The 21,556-nt window shown below is 48.2% G+C and overlaps 1 protein-coding gene across 2 annotated transcripts in view; it reads right to left on the bottom strand.

Moving 5' to 3' along the window:
* LOC133343907 (complexin-1-like) overlaps positions 1–21,124 on the bottom strand; it is an 83,488-nt gene extending 62,364 nt beyond the window's left edge. For both annotated transcript variants that reach the window (XM_061553910.1, XM_061553919.1), the window contains exon 1: positions 20,996–21,124. The gene's annotated coding sequence lies outside the window, so the exon portion shown is untranslated. The remainder of the gene's footprint in view (positions 1–20,995) is intronic.
* Between the last annotated feature and the right edge of the window lie 432 nt (positions 21,125–21,556).

Raw genomic sequence — 21,556 nt, 5'->3', positions numbered from 1 at the left:
TGTCGGAAAGACAGCGTCTGAATGAACACCACAATGTTTGGCAGCGTATATTTAAGCTGGGTTGGAGGGGGAAGGGCGCCTTGAGAAGGGAATTTGCATATCAAGAGGAATTTAGCATATTTATGGGAAATGCAGATATGGGATTAGTCACTACTTGTGGAATACGTAGGAGGTGGGGGGGGGTTTCAAAGTCATATTATGCCCGTGCATTATGCAGGATTAGCAGCATCAAAGGGAGGGAGTAGGGTTAGCAGTAATAGAGGGAAGGAATTTTAATCGTGAGGAGCTGCAGCAGCTAAACCACCACGTAAAAAAACTAAAATATAAACTACATCAGTATTATCAATATAACTGGACGTGCCGAAGACTGGTGCCAGCGGTGGCAGTTGGAGGCAGTCACCCTCCAACAACAACGAAGGGTAGAGGAGCGACGCTCACAACAACGAGCGGAGTACCAGGTGGCTAAAATACAGAAAGTTGGCACAGTAGGGGGTACAGCTGGCGCATCTGCCAGTCATCTCGGTCAGCCAACAGATGCCACCCGGGTCTGCCCAGTGACCTTCTGTCAGCGAGCTTTCGACACTTCACGTGGCCTCAAAGTGCACCTGGTCTGGCACAAGGCGCCGTGGTGACATCACCGTCACTTCGTGGCAAATGGCGGATGTTGGTATTGGGGGACGACAACGCCGTGTGGGGCTCAAACAGCATTCGGCTTCCAGAATCCCGTGGATTGTCGCAATAAATTAAATCTCCCCACCCCCCATCCCCACACACACAATGCGTCTGGTAGGGTGACTGCTATTAAGGCGAGGAGTGGGCCGATGCAACGAGAAAGCAGCAGGCCTTCGCTTTATTACCCGTCATTATTCTCAGATGTTTGTACAACTCTCTACGTCTCTGTTGCCATTATTTTTAGACGCGTGCTCATCTCAGCTCCCCCCCCCCCCAATCTACCCAATTATTTTCTCCTAGGCGGAGTGGGCTTCCTGCCAGGAAAGCACCGGGCAATGGCAAACGTCGCCTCCGCCCCAACGCCCCCCCACACACCACCGCAAAAAAAAATTACATCATGGAGCGTTGCTTGAAAGGGCCGTTGAAACAAACTGGGGTTTTTTTGGATGAGAGTTGTTAGTCTGATTTCCAAGAGTCGGCGTCGTAACGTCAGTTGAAGATTTCGAAAGATGATAATGACGATGATGATGATGAAGAGGCGGGCGAGTCAATGGGACTGGCGGACTCAGTTGGCAGAGAACCACAGAAAACCTCGGTTCGAATCCAAGTAAGAAGCCGGCGTTGATTAGACCGGGTTCTCATGCTGCTGTGTTGTTGGTGTTATGCCCAATCACCCAAAAGATCACGTGTTAACAAGCCCCGCCAATGTTTCGTCCCGTTCTCAATTGGGCTCTGAGAATAAAACCTTCGGATTGATTGCCATGCGATGAACGTTTTCTTAGTGGCGGGGCAGGCGGGAAGGTAATTTCCCTCTGTCGTGTGGAACAGAAGTCACTTGAAGGCGTCTCAGAGGCAGCTCTGTGATGTCCACTTCCGTGGGGGTTGCACTTTTGCGCAAGAGATCCGAATGGTTTCTTCATTTCACCACGTGACAAACATAGCACAATAAGGATACAATTGAGATACAATAACCCAGCAACATATTTTTGGGAAATGGCCCGGCGAATATCTAGCTGCGGTGTTTGTGTCCGCCAAAAAAAATTCCCGCGAGCCTCCGCAAACCCAAAAGGTCGCCATTACTTACAGGGGCTTGAGCTCCCTGCCAACAAATAGGCTGCCATATTTATTTCATTCTGAGCTGTCATGTAAGTCCCGAATGCTAATGCGTCCCTAGAGACGGGCGTCTTTACCGAGTCCACGCTGACAGCTGCGACATGCTATCCGGAAACACGGTCCGCTGACAGATTTAACAACAACAACAAAAACAAGATCGGAGCTTAAAAAAATCCTTTCTCGCGAGCCCTCGGGTGATTTGTGCCCAAGACGGGACGGATCCGCAATCTCGGACGCACGCGTAAATGTTACAATCAACGAGAATGAGTCGTTTCGTTGATAAGCACTGCTGCCATGCGCAAGCACGAAGGGCCAAAACACAACGATCGGCAAGCCACAGACAAGCCCTGTTGAAGGTGGAATAGAGTTAACGCGAGTACTGGATGTTGAACTTTTTCGCACCGTACGTAGCCAACCGTGCTAATTCGGAGGTGTCTTGAATTGAACAAAGAGTTGTGAGAAATCAGGCGGGAAGAAAGAGACGATGGGGGGGGTTGGGGGTGGTGGGATTCCGAAGTGCGTGACGGAAGAAGCGGAGAGAGAAAGTAAAGTGACATGCAGTGTGGAGGTGGTGGTGGTGGTACACAGTGTTGAATGAGACAAATCAGCCAGTCCGGTAGACCTAATCCCCAGCATGGATTGAGCAATCAACGCGTGATTTTAATGGGATTGAGTGTGTCAACCGAGAAGGATTGCGATGCAGATAACAAAAATAAAAGATGCCTTTCACAATACGGGAGATTGGATTCAAGATGACGATCTAACTCTGTCATACACGCGGGGCGAGTGGCTATCGATTGGGCTTATTTAATTGGTTTGTGTGTGTGTGAGGTTGCAAACTATTGACGTATTCGAGGCTGGGGTGATGTTACTGTCTGTGCCGTCATCGTCATGGACCCCGCGTCACGCCGGGGGCGTGCACTTCCGTGAGCTTCCCGCATTGTGACGCAGCCATCAAACGTCACGCATGCGCTTTTCCTGCCACGTGGTCGCGAGTGACGTCGTTTTTGTTAGCACGAAGATGTGTTTCATTTTGAACACGTAGGCTTTCGCGACCGATATTATTCATAATAAAGTTGGGTTTCTTTTAGCGGGGGAGGAGGAGGGGTTATATTGCGTAATTAACCTACCGCCGCCCGACACAGCCAATTAGTAAACTTTGTCACGTAAACCAAAACGTGTCACATTGATCGATTGCAGGCTTTCGTGGCCGATATGATGAATAGCTTCTTTATTGGGGGGGAGCGTCGGGTCGTCAGTGTGCAATCTGTGTCGTCGACGCCTCCTCCACCCGACACGGCCAATCAATAGCGCTGTCACGTGATGAACGAGCGCGGCCGAGTACCGCTTCTGCGTCGCCACCGCCGTGTGTGCGGGACATGAATTCACAACTATCAGCGACGTGGACACGCGCTTAACAAACGCGTTTAACAAACGCGTCGATCAAATTCTAGATTTGAAGCTTTTGTGACTGCAAGGATTCATACTCTTAGTTCTTTTGGTAAAGTCACGTCGGTAAAAAATGAAATTAAAATTAATAAAAATAAAACAATAAAATCACGACGTTTCGGAGGCAACACAAGTTTCCGTCATCAGGTGGGACCGTCAAAGCCAGATTTGCTGCATCACTTAATTTTAATTTCATTTTTTGCCTACGTGACTTTACCGAAAGAACTAAGAGTATGCGTCGATCAAATATTTGCGACGAATATTTGCGAAGAATATTTGATTGACGCGATCTGAGCCGAAAAAACACAGCGATTGACTCGGGTTTTGAAGAGAGGGAAAGAAAGGTCCGAAATTGTCGTTAAGAATCCAACATGTTTGAACCTGAAATGTAGCCCTGAAATGTCGACATGTATTGTGTCGAGGGTGCGATAGTGTTGTCATGTCAGTGTGTGTGGCGTGGTATTGCGTCTGGTGTGGTACACGGTTTATGTGTGTGTTGTTGTCGTTGTTGAGTATCAATTTGGCCGAATTCAATATGAGTGTGTCGACTTGGGAGACAAAGGCGGCCGGGCGTGGTGCTGGCCACCCACCCCCTCGTTTGCCGTGCCGGCCTTCATATGTGCTCGCTAACAGCACTTGCCCCTACAGTATGGTAAGGCTATACAGGGGATTTTTGTATCTTTATGAGTGGGGAGCGGTGGTGCAGCGGTTAGCGCTACTCTGCGCTACGAACCCCGCTCACGGCCAACGCCAGGGATGATCATCCGAAACGGCCCTGAGCCTCCCCTAGGTCGACTCAGCATCAAATGAGTACCTGTAAACATCGCCACTGGGGAGACAAAGGCGGCCGGGCGTGGCGTTGGCCACACCACCCCCCCCCCCATCGTGTGCAGTGCCGGCCTTCATAGGTTGCTACTCGCTAACAGCACTTGCCCCAACAGCCTGTTAAGGCTACACGGGGGATCTTTGTCTTTGGTGCGTTTTCGTGAAATGTACGTACAGTCCGGTATTTACATGCGGCATTGTGTGTGTGTTCTGGCGATGAATTGCATGTCTCACGATGCATTATGTGCTTGTGTATGTCTTCTTGGTTCTTTCGGTAAAGTCACGTAGAAGGGAAGTAAAAAAATAATAAAAATAAAACATAATAAAATAATTCTCACGACGTTTCACCTGAGGACGGCTGCTCGCGTTGTGGCCGAAACGTCGTGAGAATTATTTTATTATGTTTTATTTTTATTATTTTATTACTTCCCTTCTACTGTGACTTTTCCGAAAGAACCAAGAAGATGAATCCCTGCAGTCACGAAAGCTTTAAATCGAAAAAATGCTTGTGTATGCTTGTGCGCATATTTGCGCAAAGTGATTTATCCACAGTGTAGTAGTATTACTGTTGTTGTTATTATAACGGGGTGTAATACAGCAGAGCGATAAACAAATCGCTCGCATTGCACCCTCGTTGTTAGTGTGTGTGTGTATAATTCACGTTTGTAATCACTCTGACGTGCAAATTGCCACGCGGTGAAAACGTATCTTCTATTCCATCTCGTGTCGCGCATCGTACGGTGTGCACAGTAACATTTGTCAACGTAACATCACACACACACACCTGCTCAGATCGACACACGAACATATCTTATTGGTTCTTTCGGTAAAGTCACGTAGAAGGGAAGTAATAAAATAATAAAACATAATACAATTAAATAATTATATTTATATTTTATTATGTTTTATTTTTATTATGAAAAATAATAAAAATAATAAACTAATTATATTATTATTTTATTTTGTTTTATTTTTATTATTTTATTACTTCCCTTCTACGTGACTTTACCGAAAGAACCAAGAAGATGAATCCCTGCAGTCACGAAAGCTTTAAACACGAAGAGATAGACTGATGCGGTATGGAAGGTTGTGGAGCTGACTGGACTTAGGTTTCGATTTAAAGCTTTCGTGACTGCAGGGATTCATCTTCTTGGTTCTTTCGGTAAAGTCACGTAGAAGGGAAGTAATAAAATAATAAAAATAAAACATAATAAAATAATTCTCACGACGTTTCGGCCACAACGCAAGCAGCCGTCCTCAGGTGAAGAACAGGTCTGTCGGAAAGACAGCGTCTGAATGAACACCACAATGTTTGGCAGCGTATATTTAAGCTGGGTTGGAGGGGGAAGGGCGCCTTGAGAAGGGAATTTGCATATCAAGAGGAATTTAGCATATTTATGGGAAATGCAGATATGGGATTAGTCACTACTTGTGGAATACGTAGGAGGTGGGGGGGGGTTTCAAAGTCATATTATGCCCGTGCATTATGCAGGATTAGCAGCATCAAAGGGAGGGAGTAGGGTTAGCAGTAATAGAGGGAAGGAATTTTAATCGTGAGGAGCTGCAGCAGCTAAACCACCACGTAAAAAAACTAAAATATAAACTACATCAGTATTATCAATATAACTGGACGTGCCGAAGACTGGTGCCAGCGGTGGCAGTTGGAGGCAGTCACCCTCCAACAACAACGAAGGGTAGAGGAGCGACGCTCACAACAACGAGCGGAGTACCAGGTGGCTAAAATACAGAAAGTTGGCACAGTAGGGGGTACAGCTGGCGCATCTGCCAGTCATCTCGGTCAGCCAACAGATGCCACCCGGGTCTGCCCAGTGACCTTCTGTCAGCGAGCTTTCGACACTTCACGTGGCCTCAAAGTGCACCTGGTCTGGCACAAGGCGCCGTGGTGACATCACCGTCACTTCGTGGCAAATGGCGGATGTTGGTATTGGGGGACGACAACGCCGTGTGGGGCTCAAACAGCATTCGGCTTCCAGAATCCCGTGGATTGTCGCAATAAATTAAATCTCCCCACCCCCCATCCCCACACACACAATGCGTCTGGTAGGGTGACTGCTATTAAGGCGAGGAGTGGGCCGATGCAACGAGAAAGCAGCAGGCCTTCGCTTTATTACCCGTCATTATTCTCAGATGTTTGTACAACTCTCTACGTCTCTGTTGCCATTATTTTTAGACGCGTGCTCATCTCAGCTCCCCCCCCCCCCAATCTACCCAATTATTTTCTCCTAGGCGGAGTGGGCTTCCTGCCAGGAAAGCACCGGGCAATGGCAAACGTCGCCTCCGCCCCAACGCCCCCCCACACACCACCGCAAAAAAAAATTACATCATGGAGCGTTGCTTGAAAGGGCCGTTGAAACAAACTGGGGTTTTTTTGGATGAGAGTTGTTAGTCTGATTTCCAAGAGTCGGCGTCGTAACGTCAGTTGAAGATTTCGAAAGATGATAATGACGATGATGATGATGAAGAGGCGGGCGAGTCAATGGGACTGGCGGACTCAGTTGGCAGAGAACCACAGAAAACCTCGGTTCGAATCCAAGTAAGAAGCCGGCGTTGATTAGACCGGGTTCTCATGCTGCTGTGTTGTTGGTGTTATGCCCAATCACCCAAAAGATCACGTGTTAACAAGCCCCGCCAATGTTTCGTCCCGTTCTCAATTGGGCTCTGAGAATAAAACCTTCGGATTGATTGCCATGCGATGAACGTTTTCTTAGTGGCGGGGCAGGCGGGAAGGTAATTTCCCTCTGTCGTGTGGAACAGAAGTCACTTGAAGGCGTCTCAGAGGCAGCTCTGTGATGTCCACTTCCGTGGGGGTTGCACTTTTGCGCAAGAGATCCGAATGGTTTCTTCATTTCACCACGTGACAAACATAGCACAATAAGGATACAATTGAGATACAATAACCCAGCAACATATTTTTGGGAAATGGCCCGGCGAATATCTAGCTGCGGTGTTTGTGTCCGCCAAAAAAAATTCCCGCGAGCCTCCGCAAACCCAAAAGGTCGCCATTACTTACAGGGGCTTGAGCTCCCTGCCAACAAATAGGCTGCCATATTTATTTCATTCTGAGCTGTCATGTAAGTCCCGAATGCTAATGCGTCCCTAGAGACGGGCGTCTTTACCGAGTCCACGCTGACAGCTGCGACATGCTATCCGGAAACACGGTCCGCTGACAGATTTAACAACAACAACAAAAACAAGATCGGAGCTTAAAAAAATCCTTTCTCGCGAGCCCTCGGGTGATTTGTGCCCAAGACGGGACGGATCCGCAATCTCGGACGCACGCGTAAATGTTACAATCAACGAGAATGAGTCGTTTCGTTGATAAGCACTGCTGCCATGCGCAAGCACGAAGGGCCAAAACACAACGATCGGCAAGCCACAGACAAGCCCTGTTGAAGGTGGAATAGAGTTAACGCGAGTACTGGATGTTGAACTTTTTCGCACCGTACGTAGCCAACCGTGCTAATTCGGAGGTGTCTTGAATTGAACAAAGAGTTGTGAGAAATCAGGCGGGAAGAAAGAGACGATGGGGGGGGTTGGGGGTGGTGGGATTCCGAAGTGCGTGACGGAAGAAGCGGAGAGAGAAAGTAAAGTGACATGCAGTGTGGAGGTGGTGGTGGTGGTACACAGTGTTGAATGAGACAAATCAGCCAGTCCGGTAGACCTAATCCCCAGCATGGATTGAGCAATCAACGCGTGATTTTAATGGGATTGAGTGTGTCAACCGAGAAGGATTGCGATGCAGATAACAAAAATAAAAGATGCCTTTCACAATACGGGAGATTGGATTCAAGATGACGATCTAACTCTGTCATACACGCGGGGCGAGTGGCTATCGATTGGGCTTATTTAATTGGTTTGTGTGTGTGTGAGGTTGCAAACTATTGACGTATTCGAGGCTGGGGTGATGTTACTGTCTGTGCCGTCATCGTCATGGACCCCGCGTCACGCCGGGGGCGTGCACTTCCGTGAGCTTCCCGCATTGTGACGCAGCCATCAAACGTCACGCATGCGCTTTTCCTGCCACGTGGTCGCGAGTGACGTCGTTTTTGTTAGCACGAAGATGTGTTTCATTTTGAACACGTAGGCTTTCGCGACCGATATTATTCATAATAAAGTTGGGTTTCTTTTAGCGGGGGAGGAGGAGGGGTTATATTGCGTAATTAACCTACCGCCGCCCGACACAGCCAATTAGTAAACTTTGTCACGTAAACCAAAACGTGTCACATTGATCGATTGCAGGCTTTCGTGGCCGATATGATGAATAGCTTCTTTATTGGGGGGGAGCGTCGGGTCGTCAGTGTGCAATCTGTGTCGTCGACGCCTCCTCCACCCGACACGGCCAATCAATAGCGCTGTCACGTGATGAACGAGCGCGGCCGAGTACCGCTTCTGCGTCGCCACCGCCGTGTGTGCGGGACATGAATTCACAACTATCAGCGACGTGGACACGCGCTTAACAAACGCGTTTAACAAACGCGTCGATCAAATTCTAGATTTGAAGCTTTTGTGACTGCAAGGATTCATACTCTTAGTTCTTTTGGTAAAGTCACGTCGGTAAAAAATGAAATTAAAATTAATAAAAATAAAACAATAAAATCACGACGTTTCGGAGGCAACACAAGTTTCCGTCATCAGGTGGGACCGTCAAAGCCAGATTTGCTGCATCACTTAATTTTAATTTCATTTTTTGCCTACGTGACTTTACCGAAAGAACTAAGAGTATGCGTCGATCAAATATTTGCGACGAATATTTGCGAAGAATATTTGATTGACGCGATCTGAGCCGAAAAAACACAGCGATTGACTCGGGTTTTGAAGAGAGGGAAAGAAAGGTCCGAAATTGTCGTTAAGAATCCAACATGTTTGAACCTGAAATGTAGCCCTGAAATGTCGACATGTATTGTGTCGAGGGTGCGATAGTGTTGTCATGTCAGTGTGTGTGGCGTGGTATTGCGTCTGGTGTGGTACACGGTTTATGTGTGTGTTGTTGTCGTTGTTGAGTATCAATTTGGCCGAATTCAATATGAGTGTGTCGACTTGGGAGACAAAGGCGGCCGGGCGTGGTGCTGGCCACCCACCCCCTCGTTTGCCGTGCCGGCCTTCATATGTGCTCGCTAACAGCACTTGCCCCTACAGTATGGTAAGGCTATACAGGGGATTTTTGTATCTTTATGAGTGGGGAGCGGTGGTGCAGCGGTTAGCGCTACTCTGCGCTACGAACCCCGCTCACGGCCAACGCCAGGGATGATCATCCGAAACGGCCCTGAGCCTCCCCTAGGTCGACTCAGCATCAAATGAGTACCTGTAAACATCACCACTGGGGAGACAAAGGCGGCCGGGCGTGGTGTTGGCCACACCACCCCCATCGTGTGCAGTGCCGGCCTTCATAGGTTGCTACTCGCTAACAGCACTTGCCCCAACAGCCTGTTAAGGCTACACGGGGGATCTTTGTCTTTGGTGCGTTTTCGTGAAATGTACGTACAGTCCGGTATTTACATGCGGCATTGTGTGTGTGTTCTGGCGATGAATTGCATGTCTCACGATGCATTATGTGCTTGTGTATGTCTTCTTGGTTCTTTCGGTAAAGTCACGTAGAAGGGAAGTAAAAAAATAATAAAAATAAAACATAATAAAATAATTCTCACGACGTTTCACCTGAGGACGGCTGCTCGCGTTGTGGCCGAAACGTCGTGAGAATTATTTTATTATGTTTTATTTTTATTATTTTATTACTTCCCTTCTACTGTGACTTTTCCGAAAGAACCAAGAAGATGAATCCCTGCAGTCACGAAAGCTTTAAATCGAAAAAATGCTTGTGTATGCTTGTGCGCATATTTGCGCAAAGTGATTTATCCACAGTGTAGTAGTATTACTGTTGTTGTTATTATAACGGGGTGTAATACAGCAGAGCGATAAACAAATCGCTCGCATTGCACCCTCGTTGTTAGTGTGTGTGTGTATAATTCACGTTTGTAATCACTCTGACGTGCAAATTGCCACGCGGTGAAAACGTATCTTCTATTCCATCTCGTGTCGCGCATCGTACGGTGTGCACAGTAACATTTGTCAACGTAACATCACACACACACACCTGCTCAGATCGACACACGAACATATCTTATTGGTTCTTTCGGTAAAGTCACGTAGAAGGGAAGTAATAAAATAATAAAACATAATACAATTAAATAATTATATTTATATTTTATTATGTTTTATTTTTATTATGAAAAATAATAAAAATAATAAACTAATTATATTATTATTTTATTTTGTTTTATTTTTATTATTTTATTACTTCCCTTCTACGTGACTTTACCGAAAGAACCAAGAAGATGAATCCCTGCAGTCACGAAAGCTTTAAACACGAACATATGTTCACACCAAAGGCAAAAGATCCCACCCCCCCCCGTGTAGCCTTTACAGAATGTTGGGGCAAGTGCTGTTAGCGAGTAGCAACCTATGAAGGCCGGCACTGCACACGATGGGGGTGGTGTGGCCAACACCACGCCCGGCCGCCTTTGTCTCCCCAGTGGTGATGTTTACAGGTACTCATTTGATGCTGAGTCGACCTAGGGGAGGCTCAGGGCCGTTTCGGATGATCATCCCTGGCGTTGGCCGTGAGTGGGGTTCGTAGCGCAGCATAGCGCTAACCGCTGCACCACCGCTCCCCACTCATAAAGGTACAAAGATCCCCTGTATAGCCTTAACAGACTGTAGGGGCAAGTGCTGTTAGCGAGCAGCACCACGCCCGGCCGCCTTTGTCTCCCCAGTGGCGATGTTTTTATGCACCGCACCAGGTACTCATTTGAGGCTGAGTCGATCTAGAGGATGCCCAGGACCGGTTCAGATAATACACACTCGCCACTTAGAGTGTGTGTGTGTCACACTCTGTGTGTGTGTGTCACACTCTAAGTGGCAATGCACCACCGCACAAATCCATCATCACCAAACCACTAAAGTGTTTAATTGAAAATTGCAACCTCGGTGGTCGGAATCAATCATAGATAACCCCCACGGTTAGGACCATACAGAGGTAATTTTCCACAGCAACGCTCTGGCTGCCGTCTCCCACACCACATTGCTGGTCGCCATGGAAACAAACAAGCGCGCGCGCGCACAGAGAGACGCACGCGCGCTGCACCCAGTGGCCTAGCAGCCACCCCCCACCACCACTCCGTGTGTGTGTACCTGTGTGTGTACCTGTGTGTACCTGTGTGTGTGTACCTGTGTGTACCTGTGTGTGTGTACCTGTGTGTGTGTGTACCTGTGTGTGTACCTGTGTGTGTGTGTACCTGTGTGTGTGTGTACCTGTGTGTGTGTACCTGTGTGTGTACCTGTGTGTGTGTACCTGTGTGTGTGTGTACCTGTGTGTGTGTGTACCTGTGTGTGTGTGTACCTGTGTGTGTGTACCTGTGTGTGTGTGTACCTGTGTGTGTGTACCTTTGTGTGTACCTGTGTGTGTGTACCTGTGTGTACCTGTGTGTGTGTACACTGTGTGTGTACCTGTGTGTGTGTGTACCTGTGTGTGTACCTGTGTGTGTGTACCGTGTGTGTGTACCTGTGTGTGTGTACCTGTGTGTGTATACCTGTGTGTACCTGTGTGTGTGTGTACATGTGTGTGTGTGTACCTGTGTATGTGTGTACCTGTGTGTGTGTACCTGTGTGTGTGTACCTGTGTGTGTACCTGTGTGTGTGTACCTGTGTGTGTACCTGTGTGTACCTGTGTGTGTACCTGTGTGTGTGTGCCTGTGTGTGTACCTGTATGTGTGTACCTGTGTGTGTGTACCTGTGTGTGTACCTGTGTGTGTGTACCTGTGTGTGTGTGTACCTCTGTGTGTGTACCTGTGTGTGTGTGTACCTGTGTGTGTACCTGTGTGTGTGTGTACCTGTGTGTGTGTACCTGTGTGTGTACCTAGGTCGACTCAGCCTCAAATGAGTACCTGGTACGATGTGTAAACATCGCCACTGGGGAGACAAAGGCGGCCGGGCGTGGTGTTGGCCACCCACCCCCTCGTGTGCCGTGCTGGCCTTCATAGGTGCTCGCTAACAGCACTTGCCCCTACAGTCTGTTCAGGCTATAAAGGGGATCTTTGTCTTTGTGTACCTGTGTGTGTGTACCTGTGTGTGTGTACCTGTGTGTGTGTACCTGTGTGTGTACCTGTGTGTGTGTATACCTGTGTGTGTGTACCTGTGTGTGTGTGTGTACCTGTGTGTGTGTACCTGTGTGTGTGGGGGGGGGAGCGGTGGTGTAGCGGTTATGGCTATGCTGCGCTACGAACCTGGCGACCCGAATTCGATTCCCGCTCACGGCCAGCACCAGCGATGGTTATCTGAACCGGTCTTGGGCCTCCCCTAGGTCGACTCAGCCTCAAATGAGTACCTGGTGCGGTGCGTAAACATGGCCACTCTGGAGACAAAGGCGGTCGGGCGTGGTGTTGGTCACCCACCCCTTCGTGTGCCGTGCCTTCATAAGTGCTCGCTATCAGCACTTGCCCCAACAGTCTGTTGCAGACTATACGGGGGATCTTTGTCTTTGTGTGTTCTGTGTGCTTGTTAACACATGGGTGGGTAATGGCCAGGCTCGTAACATTATTCACGCACTGAGCAGACTGGATCTGGAAATAAAATGTTAAAAAAGAAAGGACAAACCACTAATTTTAAATTAGTTGGCCCCATTAAGTTCCCGTTGCTAAGCCCGGATGCTGCACCCACGCTGTGTGTTCTGGCTCTGCGTTTTTTTTTACCCTGAACATTTAGACACATATATTGAGATGATTTAGATTTTTCTTCTTGGTTCTTTCGGTAAAGTCCAGTAGAAGGGAAATAATAAAATAATAAAAATAAAACATAATAAAATCATTCTCACGACGTTTCGGCCACAACGCAAGCAGCCGTCCTCAGGTGAAGAACAGGTCTGTCGGAAAGACAGCGTCTGAACAGACCTGTTCTTCACCTGAGGACGGCTGCTTGCGTTGTGGCCGAAACGTCGTGAGAATTATTTTATTATGTTTTATATTTATTATTTTATTATTTCCCTTCTACGTGACTTTACCGAAAGAACCAAGAAGAAAATAAACGGATGGCTGTCGCCGAGTGATAGCCAGACAGGCTGCACAGCACAGTCCGTGAGTTTGTTGTGGTTTATATATATATGCGGTAATAATCATCGCGTATTTTGATTAACAATTGATTTTATTTTATAGTTAGGCCAGAAATCAATTTACTCATCATAAATATTGCCTGCGAAAATCTACTCACGCGTGAAGCTATGCTCTATATTATTTTTTAACCGACTACGGTGTCCTGTTAAATTTTAAAAAAAAATTATGATGACCTATAGTTCCAAAGATGAACAATGAACTGAGAGCCAGGGGCTGGAACGCGCGCGAGGAGATGGAGCAGATGAAATCAGCTCGCGCGCAAGTCCTGTTGGTGGATTGGCACACACATCACAGCGATGGTTTTGTGATGTATTAACGAAAATAGGTCTCCTGTTACCAACAGTGGTGAAGTATGGTCAAATACCCCCACCCCTCCTCCTCGAGTGTGAAGTTCTCATCCAGCAAAAGGGCTGCACGTGCATAGTCAGTCAAATGCGTCGTGTTTGAATCCAGGTTGATAGCCCATTGAAATGATATGTCGATGCCAGAGCGATGTTACACAAGCAATTCGGTGCACACGTGATACATGAGGGCTGCGACAATGATTGCAGTTGAGTATTCGTCTTTTAAATCTATTTTTTTTGTAAATGTTTAATCGATCGCTTCTGTTGTGGTTGATGACTCGGTAGTCCATTTAAAGGCATTGCGCCTGACGAAGGTGGGAAACCCCCTCCACAATTAACCTCCCGTCCAGTGGCACATGGAAGAACAGAGACACTTTTTTCAATACATTTTCATTATTTGATTCGCCAGGTGATCGAATTTATGATCGATAGAATAATCGGCTACCAGACTTAAACAATCGGATTTTCCCAACTCTGTGTGATTTTCATTGCATTTTTAAGACAATATCATTCCAGAAAAAACTTTTATCTTTAAAACTTAATAATGCCAGGTAAAGACCACTGAGCTATGTAGCTTTTAGTCAGAAGCGATCTGGATATCACAAATGATACCTCAACGAAGCGGCTTAACATCATGTGGAGGGGAAAACCTGAGGATCCGGAGAAAAATCCACGCGACCACGGGGAGAGAGATACGCAAACTCCAAATATACAGCAGTAGGCGTCAGAGTCCGGATCGAACCCACGACCTCCTGCATACCAGGCGAGGTTGTTAACATCTCGCCACCGGTTAAAGAGCCTATTGCTTGCCACTACAATAAAGCAAAACCCTGGGTAGCAAATGTAAAATACGATAAGGAAATATTTAAAAAAATAACGCAGGGTCAGAATTTTTGGAGAGAGACAGAACAAAAAAAATCATTAAATTTCTATGAAACATGAAGGCGTTTTTTTTTACCATTCGGCAGTGCAGCACTGTATGAGGATTAAGCGCACAACCTCATATTTCTAGTAGAATTAATGCGTTTTAAAATAGGGTCCGACACACGCGTCTAATGCTACTTAAGACTCGTAATGCCCGAGCGATGAGTCCAACACGCAATTGCCCAATTTTATCAACTCACCCAAAACACATACGAATGAAACAAAATCGTCCCCATCCCACCGGGCAAAGCCCACCGAGGTATTAACTCATTTTTCAGAAGCATCCTGGCCACAAATGATAGCTCAACGAGGTGGCCCCATCATTTGCCAATCCCCTGCGAGCTGAAAGCCCTCCTAACCCCACGCCTTTAAGCGTGAACCGTGGGGCGTATTTCTCCACACTTCACCACACCGGTAGGTTGCGGGTCGGTGAAAGTTAGGGAAGTGCGCCGGTTGTCACAATAAAAAAAAAAATCTCCAAATTTCGTCATTAGGAATGTTCGATCTCGAGTTAACTGGCGTCTTCCTCGTCGGCTAGATGATGGGTCTCAGTGTGGCCCTCACGGTTGAAAGACCAAAACGCAGGAGATTCCTGGGTTTCGTGACTGCAGGGATTCATCTTCTTGGTTCTTTCGGTAAAGTCACGTAGAAGCGAAATAATAAAATAATAAAAAATAAAACATAATAAAAGAATTCTCACGACGTTTCGGCCACAACGCAAGCAGCCGTCTTCAGGTGGAGAACAGGTCTGTCGAGAAGGCAGAGTCTGAATGTGACTTTACCGAAAGAACCAAGAAGATGAAAGATCCCTGGGTGTTTGATCTTCCACGGAAGCTCACGGTCCACCCTGAATCGCATCCGCTGCACAAACCGTGACAGCATCTGATGCTGATACCTGATGCACAAATGGAAATAAAAAAGAAAACTCTCCAGTCGTGGTGTGTGGCTGTGGTCGTCCAGAGCAGACCGTACAACAGAGGTCGCAACCGGGTACCCGATACCCGTACCCTACCCGATACCCGGCCACCCGTACCCGACCGAGTACGGGTACGGGTAGCCGTTTGCGACCCTGGTGCGGCCGGGTACGGGTACGGGTAGGCCGTGAGTCACTGGTGAGTCACCGTTTGTCACTCATTTCGGGTAGGGTACGGGTACGGGTAGGGAACGGCTACCCGTACCCGGCCGGGTACGGGTACGGGTACCCATTTGCGACCCTGGTGCTGCCGGGTATGGGTAAGGAATCAAAACCCGTTTGCGACCTCTGCCGTACAACGTATAACGACGCAATGCCCCGATCCACAAAATACAAAGGAGACATCGCAGCGACACCACCCCGCTGCTATTGACGCGGTTATGATATCCGGCTTGACCACTTGAATGTGAAATTGTCGTTGTTGCTCTACACCGTAAAAAAAGTTTTTCACTATAAATCCTTTATATGCGTGGCGGCTAGAGTCCTCTCGTCCTCTGGCTTGAGATGGCTGCCACCTATGGGTCAGATGATTGCCTGCCACCATTAAGCAATTGGTAATTAAATATTTTTTAAAAAATCCTCAAAAGTGGAAAATTTTGCAAAAAAATAATTTCACGAAAATAAATTGTCACGCACAACGAGTCTGTGTGCAAAATGTCAGCTCGATTGGATCACGGGAAGTGGGTTAAAAAACGACCAAAAGATTTGCACGGTCGTAAGCGCGCAAGCAAGCAAGCGAACTTGCTTGCTTGGATTTAATAAAGAACACCGCATTTAGGCGACTGATATCAGTGATGGCCCTAACGGTTCAATAGTAAAGCACACTCACACCACTGCGTATCGAGCACCTGGATTTAATTTCACTGTGTCAATGATGGGCAGGTGAGATTGTGTGCGGTGCGGTGGGGTGGAGCGCTGGGTCCTCCCAAGTGGGGGAAGGATTGTCCAAAAAACCACGGAGTGACCCTTCCGTGCCAGGAGAAAGAGAGACAGAAAGAGAGAGTTTGAATAAGCATACTCGTTGGTTAAAATAAAATAAATCACGACGTTTCGGGCGCAACACAAGCGTCCATCATCAGGTGGGAAAGCTTTCCCATTGGATTGTGTTGCGCCCGAAACGTCGTGATTTATTTTATTTTCTACCTACGTGACTTTACCGAAACAACCAAAGAGTATGGATCCCTGCAGTCACGAAAGCTTCAAATCTAGATTGAAACTCTTTGGTTCTTTCGGTAAAGTCACGTGGGTAGAAAAAAAACGGATCACGACGTTTCGATCGCAACACAAGCAATCGTCTTCAGGTGGGACAACCATAGCAAGAAAAAAAACTGCTGAAGTAGGCAAAAGATCTGCCGTGGCACGAGGTTATATAAGCATCGGTAGTAGGGGGGGGGGGAGAGAGAAGGCGGGGAGGAGGCAGGGCAGAAAGTGGACCCTGCAGCAACAAGGGGTCCACTTATTTTTTCTTGCTGTGGTTGTCTCACCTGATGACGATGGCTTGTGTTGCGATCGAAACGTCGTGATTTATTTTATTTTCTACCTACGTGACTTTACCGAAAGAACCAAAGTGGATGGATTCTCTGCAGTCACGAAAGCTTCAAATCAAGATTAGGTCGTGAGCTGTATGTCCGTAACCAGATAAAAAAAAACACATCCAGCATCGCCACCACCACCATCATCATAATCATCATCCACGATCTACCCACTGCATTTCCTCCAAGCTCTTAACGGCGATGCCGGGGCTGAACCATTACCGATTATTGTCGTCTCACTCCGCCGTATAGGACCCCGGGTTTAAGGACCGTCCACTCTCGCCATAGAGCAATGGTTCTTCACCTGTACTACGGCCTGCAACCTCTTTGATTCTTACTCTTTTAAAAATGTGCAATGTTAATAATACGTAGGGGGTTTGATGAAACAAAGTGTAGTCGTACTTACGTGTCGGGGCTTAATTTGTGTTTCCGATTATTTACCTTCCAAGAGAACCAGACCGTGTCTCGCACCCCCAGAAAGGGCATCTCGCACTCCCAGGGCGTGCGTGCATCCAGGGTTAAGAACCACTGGTTTAGTGGATAGCGTAGTGTATAGTGTAGTGTATAGTGTAGTGTATAGTGGAGTGTATAGTGTAGTGTGTAGTGTATAGTGTAGTGTATAGTAGTGTAGTGTATAGTGTAGTGTGTAGTGTAGTGTATAGTGTAGTGTATAGTGTAGTGTGTAGTGTAGTGTATAGTGTAGTGCATAGTGTAGTGTGTAGTGTATAGTAGTGTGGTGTATAGTGTAGTGTGTAGTGTAGTGCGTAGTGTAGTGTATAGTGTAGTGTATAGTGTAGTGTATAGTAGTGTAGTGTATAGTGTAGTGTATTTTAGTGTAGTTTATAGTGTAGTGTATAGTAGTGTATAGTGTAGTGTATTGTAGTGTAGTTTATAGTGTGGTGTATAGTAGTGTAGTGTATAGTAGTGTAGTGTATAGTGCAGTGTATAGTGTAGTGTGTAGTGTAGTGTATAGTAGTGTAGTGTATAGCGTACTGTATAGTGTAGTGTATAGTAGTGTAGTGTATAGTGTAGTGTAGTACAGTGGCTCTTAACCTTTACTGCAGCCTTGCACCCTTTTGGCTCTCACTCGTTAAAAAATGTGCAATGTTAATAAATACGTAGGGCGTTTGATAAAAAACAAAGTGTAGTCGTACTTACGTGTCCGTGCTTAATTTCTCTTTTCGATTATTTACCTTCCGAATCAATCTGGCCGTGTCTCGCACCCCCAGGGCGTTGCGTGCACCCCAGCGCGACAGAGCAAGCGGGTAGAGTTGTACCCCTGAATGTGCTGTGCACTTCGCTACACAGGATACACCGATGCACGCTCCGTAGCAGCACAAAAAAACAGGTGGCGGTACACAACCGAGCATCTGCCAGGCGCACTTCTGTTTGCACTCCGTACGCACTCGCGCGCACACAATGCGCACAGCAGGCAGGGTTCATACTCAGATCCCCCCCCCTCCCCGTGTAGCCTTCAACAGACTCACGGGGCAAGTGCTGTTAGCAAGGAGCACCTACGAAGGCCGGCAAGGCACACGACCGGAGTGCATGCGGTCAGCGTCCCCCACAAAGATAAAGATCCCCCGTATAGCCTTAACAAACTGTAGGGGCAAGTGCTGTTAGCGAGGAGCACCTAAAGAAGGCCGGCAAAGCACACGACCGGAGTGCATGCGGTCAGCGTCCCCCACAAAGATAAAGATCCCCCGTATAGCCTTCAACAGAATCACGGGGCAAGTGCTGTTAGCGAGGAGCACCTAAAGAAGGCCGGCAAAGCACACGACCGGAGTGCATGCGGTCAGCGTCCCCCACAAAGATAAAGATCCCCCGTATAGCCTTAACAGACTGTAGGGGCAAGTGCTGTTAGCGAGGAGCACCTAAAGAAGGCCGGCAAGGCACACGACGGAGTGCATGCGGTCAACGTCCCCGACAAAGATAAAGATCCCCCCGTCTAGCCTTAGCAAACTGTAGGGGCAAGTGCTGTTAGCGAGCACCTATGAAGGCCGGAACGGTACACGAACGAGGGGGTGGGTGGCCAGCCCCACGCCCGACCGCCTTTGTCTCCCCAGTGGCAGATGTTTACACACCGCACCAGGTACTCATTTAAGGCTGAGTCGACCTACACACACACACGCACACCAACAAAAACAAAGATCCTCCGTAATAGCTTTCGACAAACGGTTACATCAACGCGCGCACATGCGCCGCGCACACATGCGGAGATCAATATTCGTTAGATGAACGCAGGGGCACGTGGCACGCGCGCGCACACAGGGCACGACACCTGTACGAACTGCGCGCAGCCACCGATCGCTCACGCCCGACACGGCACGCGAGATGAGCCTGCCACGATCGGTTGCCAGAACACGAAAACCCATTGACACGTGGAGATAATTCACGGCGGCGCAATCGCAACACGAGGACAAAAATCCTCCCCCCCCCACCCCTCCCCCCCCCGTATAGCCTGTTTCGCGAGTAGCACCTGTGCAAGGCTTGCACGGCAACACGTGGGCGTGGGTGGTCAGCACCGCGCCCGGCCGCCTTTGTCTCCCTCGTGGGAGACAAAAGTGCGGCTGGTTCAAATAATCGCCACTGGTGTTGGTGACCGTGAGTGGAAATCGAACTCGGGTCGCAGGGTTCGCAGTGCACCGCTAACCACTGCGCCACCGCTCCCCTACGCAGAACCACACAGACAGACACAACCACTCACAATCACAAAGACAAAGATGCCCTGTATAGCCTTAACAGACTGTAGGGGCAAGTGCTGTTAGCGAGCACCAATGAAGGCCGGAACGGTACACGAGGGGGTGGGTGGCCAGCACCACGCCCGACCGCCTTTGTCTCCCTAGTGGCAATGCTTACACAACGCACCAGGTACTCATTTGAGGCTGAGTCGACCTATCAGAATCACGCATACACACGCACACACGAATGTACAATAATGCACATACTCATATAGCCATGGGTATGGAATGCAAAGTGCTTTTTTTCATTTGCACGTCACTTGTCCATGAATATATTATTCCGCTGCAATATACATACGGGTATGTATTTAAACACGTGCTGTGTTGACATATATTAAACACAAACGCGCGCGTGTCATTTCAAACCGCTTACCAATGCGAGCTATAGACTGCCAGAGTCAATTTGCAGCAATGTCCCATTCTCCTCCATCTCCCCCCCCCCACACACACGCGTGTAAAGGTATATACAGAGATTCCCCCGTGTAACCTCTACGCGCTGTTGGGGCAAGTGCTGTTAGCGAGCACCTATTACGGCTGACGCACGGGATGACGGATGCCTCGCACCACGCTTGGACCTAGCAGCCGCCTTTGTCTCCCTCGGCAACCCCCCACCCCCCCAGTTCAATACACCCCGCAACAGGTGCTGATTGAAGTCTGAGCCGACCTAGAGGTGGCCCAAAACTGGTTCAGCTAACCACCTCTGATTTGAGTCCACGCGCTAAATCCTCCTCGGGTTTCCGGGTTCACGGCGCAGTCCGCTAACCACGACGGCAACTGCTCATCACTCTCACACACATACACAGTTACAAAGATCCCCCATATAGCTTACTCAGGCTGCTGGGGGCAAGTGCTGTGAGCGAGCACCTACAAAGGCCGGCACGGCGCACGAGGTGGTTGGTGCCAAAGCACCACGCCCGGCCGTCTTTGTCTCTCCGGTGGTCAGCATTTACGCACCGGGTACTCATTTAAGGCTAAGTCACCGCACTGTCACGCGCAACACGCAAACCTGCGTTGCATTGTACCTACACGTGTACCACTCACATCAAAGGCACTGTTGCATCAGGACAATGCGAAGAAAATACGTAGACATTCGTGCAGACACAAAAATATTGCAGCAGCAGCAGCAGTAACGGTAGTTCAGTGGTAAGGCTGCTGATGCTGCCGCCGCTGCTGCTTCTGATGATGATGATGACACTGCTGCTAATGGTGGTGCATGGTAAATAAATATAAGCCAGCTTACCGTGAAGACGAGATGCGTTCGGTAACAATTCATGCGCAGGAGTGAGAGACACGGGGAGAGGGAGACACAGGAGGGAGAGCAGAGAGGGAGGGAGAGAGGGTTGGGTGGTGAGAGGAGAGGAGAGGCGATAGAGGGGAGAGAATGGAGAAGGGAGGTGTGGAGGGAGGGAGGGAGTGTGTGTGTGTAAACCAGTGAATACATTCACATGGTTTTTTTGCGCTACTGGATCGGAGGGAAGCTGGCCCATTGTGACCACTGGCTAACAGGAATATCTCTATGGTTAGATATATTTTCCGCCCTCAATGATTTTGTCACAAATCTTCCATCACCGTCACGTGCAGAGACACGTAACGTTCGGAATCCTCACACAGTAGCGGGACTCGTCGTTTTAGAGAATGGCCCACTGAAGTTGATATCACAGAGCCACCTCTGAGATGACATCAAATTACATTTGGTCCACAGCACTTGGTCCACAGCACTTTCCCACCCGATCTGCCCTATGAGAGGCATGTTCGTCTCATGCCAGTCAAAACGATATATATTTACACCATGGGAACCTCA

The sequence above is a fragment of the Lethenteron reissneri genome, chromosome 2 (assembly GCF_015708825.2).
Source record: "Lethenteron reissneri isolate LAM-NWPU_2019-01 chromosome 2, ASM1570882v1, whole genome shotgun sequence".
Taxonomy (NCBI): Eukaryota; Metazoa; Chordata; class Hyperoartia; order Petromyzontiformes; family Petromyzontidae; genus Lethenteron; species Lethenteron reissneri.
This window is presented reverse-complemented; position numbering and strand designations above follow the sequence as displayed.